The sequence below is a fragment of the Rhipicephalus sanguineus genome, chromosome 1, assembly GCF_013339695.2.
Source record: "Rhipicephalus sanguineus isolate Rsan-2018 chromosome 1, BIME_Rsan_1.4, whole genome shotgun sequence".
Lineage (NCBI taxonomy): Eukaryota > Metazoa > Arthropoda > Arachnida > Ixodida > Ixodidae > Rhipicephalus > Rhipicephalus sanguineus.
In genome coordinates this window covers 48,995,736-49,012,630 of record NC_051176.1, presented here as the reverse complement: position 1 = coordinate 49,012,630, position 16,895 = coordinate 48,995,736, and the positions used below count along the sequence as shown (strand labels likewise).

General features: G+C 45.0%; 1 protein-coding gene across 1 annotated transcript in view; it reads right to left on the bottom strand.

Moving 5' to 3' along the window:
• LOC119391022 (uncharacterized) overlaps positions 1–16,895 on the bottom strand; it is a 253,828-nt gene that overhangs the window by 81,960 nt on the left and 154,973 nt on the right. The window contains exon 14 of the mRNA XM_049414494.1: positions 6,199–6,293. The gene's annotated coding sequence lies outside the window, so the exon portion shown is untranslated. The remainder of the gene's footprint in view (positions 1–6,198; positions 6,294–16,895) is intronic.

Genomic DNA, 16,895 nt, shown 5'->3' with positions numbered 1-16,895 from the left:
ATATCACAGCCAGTTATGTCTAGTATGTCTCAGCCAACTAGCCCAATATTTAATCCTTTTAGAGTATTATGTACCTCTAAGCAAACAGTTTTAAAACTTCTCGAGCTTTTCCTTACTAGCGGGTACTTGACTACCAACAACTGACGACCGTCTAGAGAAGGACAACTGGCACACCAATCCGCTTTTTTCACGATGCCACAGCGCACGCGGTATTCCCCTAGCGGTAAAGTCGCGAAACGCCTCTTGATCTTGGAGGCTTTCGCTCTAGGAATACCAGTTGTCCCGGCCCCTACAAAAATCCTACCAAAACGGCAGAGGGACAGGAAAACGTAAATGGTGGATCCCACGAAGTCTGTTTTGCTAGTTTTCTTTAAGCCATGCATACGTCCACCCAAGTGATTTTCCCATTTATGGACATGTCTTTTCAGCACGGCTTATTATTTCTGACTTGACACAAAACGGTCAAGCTCTGGCATGTTTGCATTTTGCATTTCACTGTCAGGACTGATAGAATAGTAAATCTATCTGGGCTTTTTCAATCTGATGCTACACTACTGCGTCCAAGCCGCATAAGCAAGCATGTGAGTGTTCCTCATCAGGGTTTCAACGCTTCAATTAAAAACCGCGAATGATGGCCACTTATGTTTTCTATGGCTTCATAAGGTTGTTCCTAAGAAAGCGGGCGCCTCGAACCATTCCCCTTCTTTAGTTTACCTTATTTTAAGAAGTTAGATATGACCTCGTACTCGTAGGGTGCCGCTCTTGCAGCATAGCAATGCTACGGTGACTGGGCATAATTGGCGAGGCCAGCTAATCTAGATGATGACCAAGATTGTTGCTATTGTAATGCGAGTGGCTACTGGAAATACATAATTAAACTTTACGTATTTGTATGCGGTTACTTACATGTATATGCCGCTGCATCCTGAAAGGTCTGCGTATCATACTTCGAGTTTCAATAATCCCTTTCGTCAACTCCAAAAAAAATATTCACAACGCTTGATCAGTTACCAAACCGGACCATTTTATGATGCAATAAAAGTTAATGTTATTTTATAACATACAGGACTTCGCCATCATCTAGATTAGCTGGCGAGGCCAGCTAATCTAGATGATGACCAAGATTGTTGCTATTGTAATGCGAGTGGCTACTGGAAATACATAATTAAACTTTACGTATTCGTATGCGGTTACTTACATGTATATGCCGCTGCATCCTGAAAGGTCTGCGTATCATACTTCGAGTTTCAATAATCCCTTTCGTCAACTCCAAAAAAATTTTCACAACGGTTGATCAGTTACCAAACCGGACCATTTTATGATGCAATAAAAGTTAATGTTATTTTATAACATACAGGACTTCGCCATATACATTTGAAAATTCATTCTGCGCGTGTCACAAATTCTGGCACCAAGCAACACTGGCTGTGCCACCCACACAGTGTCTTAGAATTACCTACAAGGAAAATTGGTGCGGGACGCTGTTGTCCAACGACAATTCTTCGACACAATCAGCGAAGTGGCACCGTTCTCGGAGAGCATCAACACCTTAAAAGTGTTTAGTCTACCATAGTGGTTCAATCAAGCTGTTGAAGTTCCAACCGTGCCGAGCGTCCGCGAAATTGGCGAAGCGGGTGAGGGCAAAGCGAAGCGAGTGGGAAAGCATAGCAGAGCAAGGCATTGCTAAGAGAGGGCGGAGATGAGCAGCCGAGCAGGGCCACCTTTGAGTCCTCTCGGGTTGGGTTGGGGGGGGGGGGATATGGATTGAGCTGGCATGTCCATACCATGTGGCAGGTGTCAGCCATCTCACAATACTGGCAGAGATCGGAAAAGGAAGAGTCAAAATGAGCACTGCCGGGCACAGTAGCGTATTTGTGAATAGCCGGAGAATTCTTTCGTCCGCCTTCTTGAACCCTTGCAGGACGCAGGAAACGGTGGTGGGAGTCTCAATAATGGGTTGTTACATATTTAAAAGTGAGGAGGATTGCTCCCCCATTCAATCAGTAACACAGTATAAGTATCTAGGGACATAGGCGTGCGCAGAGGGGGGCGCTAAAACCTAAGAGGGGGGGGGGGCGCAAAATCTGCCCCATACATTGACTTCGTAGGGTGGGGGGGCGCTGCGATGAACCTTCGCCCCCCCCCCCTCCCCCCTTGGTGGGGAACCCTGCGCACGGCTATGTTTAGGGATCACTTTTTCGTGATATGTCGTGGCGGGCACACATTTCGCCCTTCAGCTTTTCGGAACTGCGCTTTTTTTAAAAAAAGGAATGTTAAACGTCAAGCGTATAATGCTATTATTAGACCTCACGAAAGCTCATAACACCTCCCCCTCCCCATTGTTCGCTTGCGAGACAATTTTGATGAAGCCCTTGAACACCATTTGTCGTGTTGAATATTGCATTACTTGTCGTGCGAGTGTTGTTCTAAACTGTGTGTGCTGTTTTTTGTTTCTTTGTTAAATATCGTACTAGCGAAACTGACGTATTGCATGTAGTGCCGGTATTGTTATAAATTGTTTCTGTGCTGTTCTTTCTTTGTAATTCCACTCCTGGCCTGAAGTATTGTGCAATAAAAAAAATAGAACAAACATGGGTAGTGGATATCCTAATTCTAGTTGGCATTAAGCCTGGGCCGGAAACGTAATGCGTAGGATAGGCAACCATGCGTTAGAGGAAAGGAATGGTTGCGAACGAATGGGAAATTCAGGCGAGGGCAGCAGCGAGATAGATGGAGAAGAAATTCTAAAATGCAACAAGCTCGCACTAGGTATGGTAAATAGGAGATCGTGAGGAGAGGCAATGATGGTCGCGGATAGATGTGAACAAAAAACGACGCTTTTTCTCCTCTGTCGAGTTTTCAATTCGCGCTTTAGCTAGCCTTGAAGGGCGTCCTCTCAACACTACCAACTGTTCAGCATTATTCATTGGTTTATGAAAACGCCCTTTATGCTTCACTAAACAGAAGAATCCCAATATGTTGGCTGCCTTACAGGTCTGTTTTCTGGCGAAACACTGACAGACTCCACCACATGGTCTCACCCCTTCATGGAGGAAACTCTAGTGCAAAGGTAAGGGCAATTCTCTGTCCCCATCTTACCGCTTACTTTTCGCCGCCCTCTTTAGAAGGAGCTGTCACTATAATAAGAAGGACACCTCGAGTCCCCCTCGTTTGTGGCACCCTGACCAAGCCTGGGCTGCGCAGGCTGTGTGCCAACTGAGACCAACGTACCTATAAATATTCCAGGCAACCATTCTCAAACCCAGGAACGCGTATTTTTAATAAACTTCCTGCATGTATGATGATGATATCTGTTGCCATCCTTTGGTGGCACCATGTAGCGAACTAGCTCGTTCACGCCAGAGGCCCTTGACGAGAACTCATGTCAGTTTTTCGCCATACACCATGCGCTGACGTGAGGTTAGACATCGTATACGTTAAATGCCGCATTCAGCTACACTTTTTTTTGAGCAATTAGTTGAATTTTATAACGCTGTTCACGCAACAATGAAAGCGGTAGTGCGAAGCAACCGGCACTGTACAAAGTGAGAGTTTTCTGCTGAATGAGAAGGGTCATCGGTGGGCGAGGCAGGGGCCCGGGGAATGAGTGCGCGGGCGGCAACGTGCGCTGCCTTTTTGCCTGCCAGGCCCTAATCGCCGGTAGTCCAGATTAGTGAGCGGGGAGAGGGGTAATGTACCCGCGGACAGGGTCGAATAATATTTCTCGAGTGAGTCTCTCCCGAGTGAGTGAGCAGTTCGTTGAATTTAAAACGAGCGTATCTAGAATGCTGAATGTTAGTTCTGGTGTGCGACAGGGCAATGTGTTGGGGCCACTATTCTTTATTTATTCTTTATTCTTTATTCATACATAACCCCGCTTTGCCCGGAGGCGTTACAGCAGGGGGGTTAGAAACATGAAAAAAACACATCTTCATTTTTACTGCACACTTGCTCAGACATCAAACCATTCCACTCGTTAATGGTTTTCACAAAAAATGAATTCGCGTACAGGTTCGTCCTGTCCCGGTATGGCCTTATTTTGTGTATATGATCCATACGTTCAGATATGTAATCTGGCTGTTTTAGGTAAGTGTCTCTCTCAATTCCTGTTTTATTATGAAATATCTGATATAACAACTTCAAACGTAGTTTTTTACGTCGTAATGAAAGTGACTCCCAGTTTAATTCTTTTTTCATTTCGGTGCAACTGTGGTTTCTTCCATACCGACTCAGGACAAACCTGGCTGCTCTGTTTGGAATTTTTTCTAATTTATTAATCAAGCCTACTTGTGACGGGTCCCAAAGAGTACAAGCATATTCTAAAATTGGTCGAATACAGGTGAGGTAAGCCGTGTTCCTAAGCTGATAATCTGCACATCTCAAGTTCCTTTGGATGTAGTTCAAAGCCACCGCAGCCTTAGCAACCACATAATCCACATGTGCATTCGAGGAACAATCGTGCGACAATAATACACCCAAATATTTGTACCTACATTTTCTATCTAAAATGTTTCCCCTTAAATAATAGTTAGCATTAATTATTTTTTTCTTCTTTGAAAAACACATATGGACGCACTTGTTAGTGTTTAAATTCATTTGCCACTTAAGACACCATTGATAAATACGTTCAAGGTCAGCCTGTTAGTTCCTTATATATTATTCCTTATATATGTAAATGATTTAGTGCAAGCCATCCCACAGCTTTGCACCCCCCCCCCTCCCCCCTTGGTGGGGAACCCTGCGCACGGCTATGTTTAGGGATCACTCTTTTTCGTGATATGTCGTGGCGGGCACATATTTCGCCCTTCAGCTTTTCGGAACTGCACTTTTTAAAAAAAAAAGGAATGTTAAACGTCAAGCGTATAATGCTATTATTAGACCTCACGAAAGCTCATAACACCTCCCCCTCCCCATTGTTCGCTTGCGAGACAATTTTGATGAAGCCCTTGAACACCATTTGTCGTGTTGAATTTTGCATTACTTGTCGTGCGAGTGTTGTTCTAAACTGTGTGTGCTGTTTTTTGTTTCTTTGTTAAATATCGTACTAGCGAAACTGACGTATTGCATGTAGTGCCGGTATTGTTATAAATTGTTTCTGTGCTGTTCTTTCTTTGTAATTCCACTCCTGGCCTGAAGTATTGTGAAATAAAAAAAATAGAACAAACATGGGTAGTGGATATCCTAATTCTAGTTGGCATTAAGCCTGGGCCGGAAACGTAATGCGTAGGATAGGCAACCATACGTTGCAGGAAAGGAATGGTTGCGAACGAATGGGAAATTCAGGCGAGGGCAGCAGCGAGATAGATGGAGAAGAAATTCTAAAATGCAACAAGCTCGCACTAGGTATGGTAAATAGGAGATCGTGAGGAGAGGCAATGATGGTCGCGGATAGATGTGAACAAAAAACGACGCTTTTTCTCCTCTGTCGTTAACGATGCCGGAGTTTTCAATTCGCGCTTTAGCTCGCCTTGAAGGGCGTCCTCTCAACACTACCAACTGTTCAGCATTATGCATTGGTTTATGAAAACGCCCTTTATGCTTCACTAAACAGAAGAATCCCAATATGTTCGCTGCCTTACACGGCTGTTTTCTGGCGAAACACTGACATACTCCACCACATGGTCTCACCCCTTCATGGAGGAAACTCTAGTGCAAAGGTAAGGGCAATTCTATGTCCCCATCTTACCGCTTACTTTTCGCCGCCCTCTTTAGAAGGAGCTGTCACTATAATAAGAAGGACACCTCGAGTCCCCCTCGTTTGTGGCACCCTGACCAAGCCTGGGCTGCGCAGGCTGTGTGCCAACTGAGACCAACGTACCTATAAATATTCCAGGCGACCATTCTCAAACCCAGGAACGCGTATTTTTAATAAACTTGCTGCATGTATGATGATGATGATATCTGTTGCCATCCCCTTTGGCGGCACCATGTAGCGAACTAGCTCGTTCACGCCAGAGGCCCTTGACGAGAACTCATGTCAGTTTTTCGCCATACACCATGCGCTGACGTGAGGTTAGACATCGTATACGTTAAATGCCGCATTCAGCTACACTTTTTTTTTACCAATTAGTTGAATTTTGTAACGCTGTCCACGCAACAATGAAAGCGGTAGTGCGAAGCAACCGGCACTGTACAAAGTGAGAGTACGCTGACGACCGACATCAAGTGAACTGGCCAATGGTAGTTTTCTGAACTTACCTGTGACTCGCCAAAAGAGCAAACGCAATTGGATGGGGCATAATGTAGGCTTGGTCCCCGTATCCGTATTCCGGCGCAGTGTTCACCTTGCAGTCCTGCAACACCCGATTCGTTCAGGTTGAGTTGCTGAGAGACCCTTGTATCCTTGTATAAACACTTTGCTCAAGTTTTACTTTCAGTTACTCTGCATCCCGTGTTCAGTGGCTTTCACAAGTAGTGCTTGGTCGCGAAACCTGTGCGTTCTTTCACGCATGTACTTCTCCCGCTGCAAATAACTTGTGACAGCGCTAGTGACAGATATTTGTAGTAACTATGAAAAGCGGCATATGGTTGAGCACACATCGTTACAAATGAAATCTTACACAATTTACAACTAATACCCTACATCAGCCTACGCGCAAAACATCTGGAGCCCCCTAGCATGCTTCTGTATGCTGCACAATATCTTTCACAGTGATCATGTCTGACTGCATAAAACTTGCGCGTGCTATCGTTCGGCACGATCCCCCACTTTCTGTTATTTCAACATTTCCATTGTATTCGACGCTTCTAAACACAATGTATGCGTGACGCGAATAGCCACGTATATTCCAGAATTATTTACGCGAGGTACAGCGCGATTACGGTTGAAAGTATACAGTTGACACACGTATGAAATACAAAGCGTTCCACTATAAAGCAATCCTGTATTAATACCCGGGGTTTCACGTGCCAAAACCACGATATGCTTATGAGGCAAGCCGTAGTAGAAGGTTCCGCAAATTTAGACAATCTGGTGTTCTTTAACGTGCACCTAAATGTAAGTACATGGACCTCTAGCAATTCGCCTCCCTCAAAATTCTACCTCCGCGGCTGGGATCAAACCCACGTATTTCTGGTCAGCAGCAGAGCACCGTACAACCACAGTACCACCGCGACAGCCAGCTGTGCGCAAGTTCACCCACCAAATTGTTCAATCTCGTAGGTGGTGCCTCGGCTAATGAATTCTGCACCACCACAAGAACGTGACGATCTCCGTAGAACCAACAGTGAATGATGCAAGTTGACAATAAATGTTAAGAGAACAACACAGCCAAGAATTGAGATAGCGCGAATCTTTTCCAGAAAATTACTTGTGCCCTATGATCACACATAGAAAAATCTACCTTAGTTACCAGTCCTGCGAAATACATGCCCGAACAAAGATGAGCGATATCTCCGATGTACATGCTTTTGCATTACATAAATTTCTTGAATGATTCGATGTGTGCGACAAATACTAGCACCAAGCTAAGGGTCCAACGACGGCTTGGCTCGTCGTTGGACCCACACAGTTTCATGCAGAATTACCAGTAAAACTAGACGCTAGATGCTGATCTAAATATATTGACCTGACTAGCAACAGTACAGGTGAGCTCGACCACCTTGAAAATATGGCGATAGGACGGATAAATATGCGTGTTGGCTGAACGTACGTGCTGCGCTGAAAGGCGCGAGATTGGCGAAAAACAAAGCGCGACCGTGTGCGCGATTGTGTGTGCGTGCGTGTCCGTGTGTGTTCAACTTCATTAATAGATGATTTAGAAGTGACTAAAAACCTTCAAAATGTGTTATTTTCAGAAAGTTTTATTTGCTGAATGAAATCTTCGTCTTCGTTTAAGCCTTGACCAAAGTCAGCCAACAATTATCGCGGACCGGTATATAGTATATAATCTGACTGTCTTTATACGGCAACTGTGGATGCATTTTTCGATGGTGCCATGACACGCTTTCGTAAACTCCCATAGACGGTGGTGCCAGAATGTAATATTGCAGCAATTTCTATACGATCGCATCAGCGTATTCGCACACTCTAAGCCGCAAAGGTGCGAAATGGGAGTAAGTGCTGCATTTCGTCCCCGCAACCGGTAGTTCGTCCCCGCAGGGATTAACTGCAAGACGAGGGTGCCGTGTGCAAAGTGAGGGAGGAACTGTTCGACCACAGGGAGCAACGTTTACTCCCATGGAACTTTCCGGCGCAGTGGCGACCTCGAACGAATGGTCATCATGCGCGTATTCAAAGAGTCCGCTAAAGAAATGAACTGTTAACAATTTATTTAAGTGTACACTGAAAAAAATATATCGCGTTTCAACGTCGGAACAGACCGTAAGAAACACAGAGTATGATTTGTTTCCTGAAAAATGGCGGAAGTGGACGTTTACAGCACAAACTGTGCTGCGTCTTTTACGAAACAGCGGGACTGGACGTAAAGGAGTAGTCGACGTTTCCGTTCCGTCGCTCTTTCCGTAAAATATGAGAAAAACGTATGTCTTCTGTAATTCAAGAACACGCATGTAGCGTGCTTCCGTAATTTGTGTGCATGGCGGACACACTGTCTGAACTTGGACCATCGACTCCGTTCGACAATGATACATTGAGCTAGAACAGTTAAGCAACAGCCGTGTGCAGCGCCTTGAGAGAGCTGTCGCGGCGGGTGGCAAACGTATAGTGGCAGCACTGTAGTCGCCGACTACGCTGAGGTGTCCCGCATAGGGTTAGGGTTCCGCCTTAGGAAACTCTAAGGCGGAAAAGTGGGGAAAAAGGACAATTAAATGGCATGAAAACCAAGGAGCTGTACCGTGAAACGCCTTTTTTTTTCCACAGAAAGAAAATTTTTGCTTAGGTATACAAAAATAATTAGACAGAATTAAAAAAAAAAGATTTATGGCTAACAGGTTAGCGTGTCTGTTACAAAGGGGACGCTTATAATATCCATCCATACATGCGTCCCGAATTCCATCCAACACCATGCACCCCTTGACAATTAAGCGCAAGAGATTTGGTGTGAGCAATATGTTTCAGTGATTAGGTATTTTGCATGGAAATGCAACTAGCATACTTACACGAGAAAATTATGGAAAGGGATAGTTCCAAACATGCCACTCGGGAAAGATGGTACACGTAATTTTAGCCTCTAAATAGCAGCGGGTACGTCGTTCAGAAGAGGTAAAACCCGCACTACATCTAGATCTATGGTCTTCGTCGAAGGGCTGCACTTCGCAGACACCTGCAAGATTGAAAACGAACAGGTACTTGTACTGCGTCTACGAGCCCTTATTGACAAAAAAAAACAAAAAATATACCCGTCCGAGGATCCCCGCATATGTGAATCTCGATTGTGCGTATAATAGTTTACGTTTTTTTTCTTCATCACATCGTGAGAATGCACGACCCACAGGAGAACAGACAGTGTACGCGTTCTCCTGTTTTCATCCCTTTTATCCGTGCTTGCACGCCTTTACTTCTTTTGTGAGAACGTTCTTAGTATCGCAGGTGCGTTGCGTATTTAGCACACTAATCAACACTCCATCAATGAAACACAGTAACGAAGGCACGCGCGATTAACTTACGTAAGTTAGTGCAATAATGAAATACTCTGAACTATAAGGCGAGAACAATATTCTTCTGAAGGCTCGTGCAAATGTTTGTTCTTTTATGTATTAATCAGTCTGCTCGGTGAACATCCACGAGGAATACACTTCTTCACCGAAGAATTCGTTGGTTGTTAAAATGTTCTCACTACCTGCGACAAGAACATCCATACTAGAGAACTATTTACCATTCTACCGCTTCTCCTGAATAACCAATAAAGATTTTCCACCACCATAACTCTTCGCAACAGGCAAAAAGAAAAAAGCGCGCAGATGGCCACACATAATACGCTTGAAAAATTCATCATCGTACCCTAGAAATGCGTAATAAACGGTAAGATGCGTGTTTCTGTTATAATGGTTGTTTTATTCTTACCTGTCCATTGTGCAGATTTGTAACGACATATCAATTAATACGATTGCTGTGGTGTGTACGGCCGTCACTGCCCCATAGAATTGGTGCATCGCAGTATAGGCTAGAATACAGAAAGAGTGAAAGGCAGGCGCTAAAGAAGTTAGTTTGACTTACGTAGTGCGTCGCGAGCGCGATTAAAAGCCGCGCCGCCGGTACAGACCGCCGGTGCCGCCTTCGCTGCGCGCTTCCCATCGCCGCCGATCACAGCGCCGCCGCTACTTTCGCCACCGCCATGGCCACCGCAATGGTAGTGATTACTGTAGTAGTGATGGAAGCTCGGTTATGGCTCGAGCTCGGTCGCAACTTAGAAAACGTGTGCGTCTGACGGGACGCTGGTTACTTTGCTTACATGAACTTTTCGTCCATCCATCGGTTTAGTACGTGGTTCGCATACCACCACAGGGGCGCGCACTGCGCAAAGGTTGTTGGCGCGCTGTTCACCGTGTTCACATTGTTGTTCGTGTTCTCCGGCACCGTACGTGGTTTTGGTCAGCGCTCTCGCAACTGCCTGCCAAGTCTGTCACCTCGCACACATCACAATCAGGTAAGCAATACTTCACTATTTCGATCATTACCTACTCACCAACAGTCTCATAAGCAGCTAGTTATAAGGCGCACTCGCATGCCGCAGGTCATAAAGATTAAACACGTGTTTGCCATGCTTGCATTAGGGATAAGATTAAACACGTGTTCGCCATGCATGCATTGCTCATACATATCTTATTACTAAATTAGGTGCAGGAAACGGTAGAGGCAGTAGCTGTAATTTTACTGTGCGTAGGCATATTTCAATGCATTCTGTTGATTCGGAGTGACTGCCTTGAGGCACGACCATTGTGCTCGCACGCTGTGTTGCGTCTTCTTTATTGAGCTGCACATTCAGGAAGGAGTGTAGCGAGCAGTTGAATTTTTCTGAATTCAATGACGCGTTGCTTGCGCTCAGCAATAACGTGATTTCACACGTCACGTAACCGTTTTACACAAACGTATTGCGGTGAAGCCTGATGCTGGGCTGCATCTCTGTAGTTTGAGAATGTCACAGCTCAGTTTTGGCACGCAGTCATTAGTAATTTCACCAATACCCAAACATATGGCTGTTATAAGGTGCACTCGCAAGCCTGAACCGCAGGTCACATGCACCAAGCGTGTACGTGTCTTTGTTGTCTTATCGAGGGCAGACAGTACTTTCCATGCTTGCATAGCTTGCAAGTCGTACGTACTGTACTACAAAATAAGGTGAAGGAGACCGCAGGGGCAGCAACTGTCACGTGGCTTTGTTCATGCATGATCAGGACTATTAAGTATATTTCTGGTTGTTGTCAAAACATACTCCTATTATTTCACAAGAGTCGACACATGAAGGCGAAGTTTTTGTTCTACTCTCACTCGAGATACTGTGTATTGCGCGAAGGATATAGCATGAAGTGAAAAGAGAAAAATTGAAAGTTCGACCTTAATTTTCTCCTAGTAATCAATCTCACTGATGCTTATGTTACATGGGGTTGGGAAATTCATCCACCTAATCAGGGGCGTAGGCAGAAATGTTTTAGGGGGGGGGGGGGCACCTCCTTGATCTGAAGGTTGGTCCGGGCAGGCAAATGGTCATTTTGCGCTATGTAGCATGTCATGGAGAAAAAAAAAATTTCGACGGGCCCGGTGTGCCACCCCTTAGCTTCGCTACTGATCTAAACCACTAAGTGTAGTCTATATTCACATATGTTTCTTAGTTGAGGTCAAGCTTTTTCAGTTTTAAAGGGTTCCTCAAACACCCCTCCGGCATAAAGAAAAACACATTCTATGATCAATGAACACTGCTAAGCAAAGCTCAGCCATATTTTGTAGCTGTGTGTGGCACATGGAGCTTAACAGCAGAACGTACAGTTGGAGATCAGTATATATAGTATTTCTGAAAATCTTGCTGCTCACTCTGAGCGTGATCAGAGCCAGTTGGGAAATGTCTTAAGTGCACTGCCCCTACTTTTTGGATATGCGCATCAAAGGCCATATACACGTGCAGAGAAGGCATTATAAAGAGTGTACGTTGTTGCTTCTCGGATGTGTTTTGATCACTTGTTTTTAACATTCCTTTCAGACATAAACAACGTGCACGTGCTGAAGTGGCAGTCTGTGGAAATGTCACTAGCTGGTTTGTGACACTTGTAAATAAATTTTGTGTAAATAAATTCATCCATGTTTTGTTAAAGGTGCATTATTATTCATATGGCATGCTGCAGCAGAGGTGGTGCACGCATGCACAGTACATGAAGACAGCACTAGTGTAGGTTAAAATAGTGCTGTGGTGTAGAAATAGTGGTGTGTAATTGAATATGATAAAACACCCTACTGTGAGAATTTAAGCAGCTCCATAAACATTCCTATGAAACGTCGGCTTTTCTACAGTGTACTGACGTTTCACACCTCTCCACAATTCAACAAGGGCTTGTGTTAATTTTTCACAAACTAAGTTACTACCGAACCTAAGTTTACTTAATGCTCAGTGAAACAACTCTTTCCTTCAAGCTAAAACTTAATCCTTCAGGACACAAAACCTTAAGCACAGAAAAGCCATTAAATTGAACCAACCGTTTTACGAGAGCTTCAGTTTTCGTTCACAATAACAGAATAATTCACTGGCAGACCGTTATACGGCAACCTTCGTTTTTCTCTTTTATGAATACCGCAAATACTGTATTCCTAGTAACAGGGTCATGGTGTGTTTGAAGTAACAGATTTGCTGTATTCCTAGTTACAGGTTCATGGTGTGTTTGGGATGACAGATTTGCCGTGTTTGGGATGACAGATTTGCTGTGTTTGGGATGACAGATTTGCTGTGTTTGAGATGACAGATCTGCAGTGTTTCGGATGACAGATCTGCAGTGTTTCGGATGACAGAGATATGACGTGCACGTAATAACAGAAGGATGCTGTGAACGCGGATACAGAAAAATAAATAACGGAGTCTCTGTGATACGGAGCCTGCTGTTCCTTATTAACAGAATGCCTCTGGCACCGATTTACCAGCAGCTTCTGCCGTGAACTGAGACATTTTTTTTTTGAGTGTAAAAGGTCTTGTCAACTACGGCAACGGCGGCAGAAGTAAAGTAATATCGTTCATATGGCATAATAATAAACAAATGTGAAAAAGCTTTCACACGCACACAAAAAAAATGTGCTCGCGCCCAAGCTGTATCAATGCGCGGCGTGGTGTTCTCGTCGTATATGCACGGCAAGCTAGGACTCGGCGGTTTTGCGGTGTGTTGTGGATGTGTTCTCGTTTCGTGGTTGCGATTGCTGTCACTTGTGGTGCACTGAATCATCTTCGCGTTGTGGTAAACGTGATCTGCTACTGGAATGAAGTGCTACCCTATCGAAATGCTACGCGCCGACTGGGACATCGCCTGAGAGGTGAGTGTAAACAAGGCTGCCATCACTCCGCGTGATTTTACTTGTGTGCAGTTGATATGTAACGATCACCGCTTGTTTAACATTCACGTTCTGCGCGAACAAAACACGCATGATTGATGAGCTCGCGCGATACAGCGTCGCGAGTGCGCCCCGCCTGCTATAGAATTACAAGCATGATGGTTGGGCCATCGAGTACAAGCATGATGGTTGGAGCTTAGAGTACAAGCATGATGGTTGGGCCATCGAAACATGGTAACCTCGGTGAAGGCTCAACATTAGCTGTAGCAAGTACAGCTGTTCAAAAATAGTTTTGTTTTCAGTGCTGCCCAAATAAGCGTTGTTTATCAGAAATATTCGCGACTTTTTAAAAGAAAATTCACGTAAACTCCGCACAATATCTTCTATAGCAATGTAAACAAGTCATTTGGGAGGATTGGATGTTAAAATAGTATGTCTAGCTAAAGGCTTAGCACCGCTAAGACGGGCAGTCGGCGACGGCATCGGCGATTTCGCTCGTTTGTAGCGATGCTAGGAATCATTTATTTTTATATCTCTCAAATGAAGAGCAAGCTTCATTGATAAATATAGTGGGCCCACTAGCGTGTCGCTGTGAAAGCGTGAAACGTTAAACTCGAGGACGGATTTTTCGAACTTCATAACACATTCTGAACTGTTCCATTGCACTATATGACAGGTTTTGTGAAAGAGCAGTTTTCGTCTAGTTTTCACGCATGCAGCATTTCTAACAGACGCCTTGTGACGCAACTGCAAGTGCACGAACAGTTCTGCCGGAAATATAACGCTTCTGCAATTACTTTTTCAGGAAATCGATGAATGAGAGCGTTACGCCTCCTGAGAAACGTCTTCAACATCTTGCTGCTATGAACACGCTCTCAGCAGCTGTCGATGGTGCTGTTGCACTTCCTGACGTCGGCTGGACAGCATCCATTCGGATAAAACATTGCACTTTTCATTGTATCTTCTATAATGCAGAGAAGCCATCCTATCTTCTGCATTCAACAAAGTTGTTCAATTTATGTGTACACACGATGCTGCAAAATTGACACGAGTCGTTGAATAAACTTGGTTGTTTCTTTAGACGTTTTCGTTTTTTTGTCATTAAACAGACATTTTCACTGAACGATATAACCAACCGTGTTCTGCACAGTGAGAAGCGAGCAAACTTGGCACGTCGACGGGAGCATACATGAGACCGTTTATATATACATACATTCATCAAGCGCCCAAATTCGCTCGAAACACGCGCGCAGAAAAATCAATCTAAGGCATTTTACAATTTCATGAACGTGATCACCGAATGGTTGCTTGCAAAACACTGAAGGCTGAAGTCTAATATAAGGAATCTTGCTACTTTGACTAACATGGCAGAACGCGCAGCTTCCAGACGGTGCCTGTACATATATAGCCCCGGTAATATTCACTCTGCTGCGTACTGGCATGTGGTATAGTGGTTAGCGTACGCGACTGCTGATTCAATGGTCACGAGTTCGAATCCTGTGTGTTTGTTGTGAATTTTCTGTAGTTTAATTCTGAATTTATTTCTGTATATTAATTGTGTATGTCGTCAAATGCGTGTATCAACCTCCAAATTCTCGGTAATTCAACCAGAAACTGTAATAAATTGTTTTTTTTTATCCAGAAGGAGCAACTGTTAGTCCCATCAGGGGTAACAGTTCGTCCCTACGCAGCTACCATGCAATAAATCAGTTACTCCCTAAAGGGGTAACTTTTACACCCCGACATTTCGTTCCTCAAAACAACTGAGGACTAACAGTTCGTCCCCTGGAAGTTACTCCCTAAAGGACGAATCGTTCATCCTTTAGGGAGTAATGGTTGTGGCAGTGCAGTTACCCCCCAAAAGGACGAACCACAGACCCTTTTTCGTCCTTTGCGGCTTAGAGTGCAGACATGTGATAATCTCCCGCAAACGCGTTGTCGAATTACAGCAACCTGCGACACCCGGTTTGGGGACGTCGGTTTAAGGAACTGTTCGGACATTTAGCGCGCTTCTGCTTTGTTCTTCCTTCTTCCGATAAATGGATTGATAATAGCCGTTGCACGTTAAACGCAAGCACACGTTTGCGGGACGTTGCAGTGCGCTTCCCACAAAGACTTAGTTTAATGCACGTCAACGCAAACGTCGACAAGATCGATTAGAAGTTGGATGCTATGAGCGTTGTATTGATAACGACGCTGTGACCTGTGAACAACCAAGCTCAATTTCAAATTGCACATAATTCTTTGCCTACCGGGAATAATGATCAGCTCCCACAGAAAAAAAAATGTATCTTCAAATAAATTTTCTGCCTAAATAAATAAAATTTCTGCATTTTACGGCCGAGTAACCTTGGTTTTTACGCTATTTTGCTTTCCTCCGTTCTCTCTATATTTCTGCCACCAATCTGCGCACCGTGCTGTGTCGACCTCTATCGAGGTCATGTTCACCTTCCTCGGACTGCCTTAAAGGGGTCGTGAACCACTTTTCCAAGTAATGATCTAATGACCTCAGTATCGGAGTGTACTGCCTCCCGAATCGATTGCCGCAAAAATTTCTCGAATCCGTCAAGAATCAGCGGAGTTACGGGGGTTTGGCGCACGCTCTCAGCGTTTTCTTTTCTCGTGCCGACGAGCGCACTGGAAGCTAGACAGGGAGGGATGGCATGGGGGAAAGAAGTTACGTCAGCGCGCGTCATGAAACGCGATCGCTCTCCCGCTGTGATTCGCTTGCGCGAGTGCGGCTACCGTGTACTGAGGATTGCGGCGCCGGCAAGTGGCGGCACCCCGCGGCAAGAAGCGCATCTGATCCGAACGGCGCTCTCGATTTACGGTGGCTATCGACCAATAAGAATGCTATGTCTCTTGCGACGTAAACGGACAGATCCGCGACGTAAACGGACAGACGCCCCGCCCACCGACGAGAGTGAGAACCGGCCTCTGTTTGAAAAGAGGGTGCCTGGGGAAACGGCAACTTCGCGCTCCGCTTGTGGCCATTACGCGGCGCGCACGACTGTAATATTTGGCAGAGCAGTTCATAGCCGTGTCAGCTTTCCGCAGGATGTGTTTTTTCAACAAGCCCAAGGGGTGCTTCATGACCCCTTTAAAAACCCAGGGCTTCACCTAGCTCCTGCCAGAACGTACACCTGGGGCGCTATTTTGTACGCGTTCTAGCAAGAACGGGGAGGAGGATCGAACAAAAAGACAAGGGGGAGCCACACGGGATTGGTCGAGGCTAGTCTGACGGTCAAGACGTGAGAATAGCCACAAGTTTTGCTTAGAACGGGGAGGAGGTGTTGGAACAGTCTCCGGCGCCGTTCTAGCGATAGAACGAATACAAAACAGTCTCCGCAAATGACTTGGGTTGGATCGAAACGAAAGCGGAGGAATGGTCTTCCCGCGCATCTCTACCGCGCGGACAGTTTGCGAAAATGGCGTCTCCGTTCTCGTTCATGCCATTTTGCAGAAACGA